The 2,500-nt window shown below is 36.6% G+C and overlaps 1 protein-coding gene across 1 annotated transcript in view; it reads right to left on the bottom strand.

The window, feature by feature from the left end:
* The window catches only part of LOC137632397 (limbic system-associated membrane protein-like), a gene marked incomplete at its 5' end in the record, with an annotated part of 53,594 nt that overhangs the window by 3,749 nt on the left and 47,345 nt on the right, over positions 1-2,500 (bottom strand). The window lies entirely within an intron of this gene.

Genomic DNA, 2,500 nt, shown 5'->3' with positions numbered 1-2,500 from the left:
GCAAATTCAAAGGTAAATAAATAGAATAAATATATAAATTCTACCATGGCCCTGTAATATCAGTTAACAAGTATAATTTTAACCAAGGGTCAACAGGAGATAAAGGCGAAACAAAAGAGTTAAGAACTCAATGCACGAGAACATACTGCGCATGGAAACTAAGGCATAATTATATCCTTTCTGAATGGGGACACCTTAACGTGGTGAAAGGGTTTGCGTAGCGCCATGATCAACAAAGCTGTACAAGTCAGAGCCACCCATACAAGGTTAGTTTGTTGTGAGCGTTCAGACGAAAATCTCCCACCATCACCAATCCGCAATGACCATATAGGTTTATCTGCTGAGTTATCAGCAGCCATTGGTCCTAGCTTGAGTGGAGAGGGGCCTTGGGCGCTGATCATATGGTCAGTCTCTAAGGCATTGTCCTGCTCGATAGGGCAATGCCAATATCCCTTGCCTCAGCTATTCACGAGCGTCCTTTAAACCTTTAAACCTGCCTGGTGATAAAAATTGACCAAAACCAAGAAACTAAATAAGACATGTCTGAGGCCTTTGTCTTGCAGTGGACTAGAAACAGCTACATTTGTTGTTGATTTTTGTATCCTTTTTAATGATTTTAGGATTTGCTTTAAATTTCCTTGCAAGGACTGACACGCAAAATTGACTTACCAGCTGACATAAAATACCATTTAAGAGGTGTATTATTTTCGTAATTGTATCGTTAACAACCTCGTAAAAGTCTATTATTGCCTTCCATCTGCTATTGCTGTTGTATCGCAAGTAGCATCAAAACCTATGGCCTCCTTATCCTTGTCCTTCCTAGGGTTTTTCCCCATTCCTAGGGGCCTACTTAGGACCAGTAGTTCATTGGTGTCACATTAGTGTTGTCTCTCTTCTGACAGTTCTATCTAGGTCATGGCTCCCTCGCCACTGCCACTCTGGGTATTGTATTTCCTACATCACAATTGTCTTTTCCCAAACGTATTAGCGGTTATCTTTATACCCCTATTGAGGTGGTAGTATACTAATACCCTTACGAATGTTATTATCTGCAATAAACCTCCTATAGACAACTTCGTGTACGACTATCACCAGCTTAAAGCTACGTTTTATAGTTTCTCTCAATATCTTTCTCTCTACATCGCCTGGACTTCTCTCAGCTGGTCTTAATACTGTGTTTTTATCTACAAAGTTACATTTCCTGTTTCCCATTTCTGGGTCATCTCTTCCCTTTCTAGGAAAAGGACACTCGAAAAATAATCCATTGTTCTCTAGTCTTGGGTAGTGCCATAGCCTCTGTACTATGGTCTTCCACTGTCTTGGGTTATAGTTCTCATGCTTGAGGCTACACTTAGGCATACTTATTCTATACTAGTGTAGGCGACCCGTCAAAAATTATGGCTAAATATTTAGACAGATATATAGCCATTTGCTCTTCACTATATGAGAAACCTTTCCTTATTTCCTTTCCTCACTGGGCTATTTTCCCCGAAGTAGTCCATGGGCTTGTAGCATCCTGCTTTTCCAACTGGGGTTGTAGCTTAGATAATGGTAGTAGTAGTAGTAGTAATAATAATAATAATAATAATAATAATAATAACAATAATAATAATTTGTGCTATGGTTACAAGCTCTCATTTTACTGTTCCTCCAAATAAATAATTCTTTTCAGTTAAACCTTGAAATATATCGTTCTCAACTACCTCATTATATACATTTCCATAACTAATTACCGAATGACTTACACATGTAATACGGAACACTTACAATCACGCAAAACGATTATCAAGTGCATAATCATTCTTACAATTCTTCTTACATCAATGTAATTGTTCAGTGGCAACTTTTCCATTTATAAGAGTAGAAGAGACTCTTTAGCTATGGTAAGCAGCTCTTCTAGGAGAAGGACACTCCATAATCAAACCATTGTTCTCTAGTCTTGGGTAGTGTCATAGCCTATGTACCATGGTCTTCCACTGTCTTTTGGGTTAGAGTTCTCTTGCTTGAGGGTACACTTGGGCACACTATTCTATCTTATTTATCTTCCTCTTGGTTGGGTAAAGTTTTTATAGTTTATATAGGAGATATTTATTTTAATCTTGTTGCACTTCTTAAAATATTTTCGCTTTCTTTGTTTCCTTTCCTCAGTGAGCTATTTTCCTTGTTGGAGCCCCTGGGCTTATAACATCCTGCTTTTTCAACTAGGGTTGTAGCTTAGTAAGTAATAATAATAATAATAATAATAATAATAATAATAATAATAACTAGTGTAACCCGTGCAAATTACACGAAATTATATTTTTAATCGTAATTATCTTGTTCCAACCTATACAAGTTTGAATAAAACGTCCCAAGATTAAATTTGTAATCTGGGTTATGGAAATTGATAGAATTTAATTTTTTGGCTAATATTTAAAAAAAAGTCAGGTGTTAAAGACAAAATTGGGAAAACTATATAAGATGTACTTTCGTTAAGTAATCAAAGTCTAATGTGAATTTG

This window comes from Palaemon carinicauda, chromosome 3, assembly GCF_036898095.1.
Source record: "Palaemon carinicauda isolate YSFRI2023 chromosome 3, ASM3689809v2, whole genome shotgun sequence".
Lineage (NCBI taxonomy): Eukaryota > Metazoa > Arthropoda > Malacostraca > Decapoda > Palaemonidae > Palaemon > Palaemon carinicauda.
This window is presented reverse-complemented; position numbering and strand designations above follow the sequence as displayed.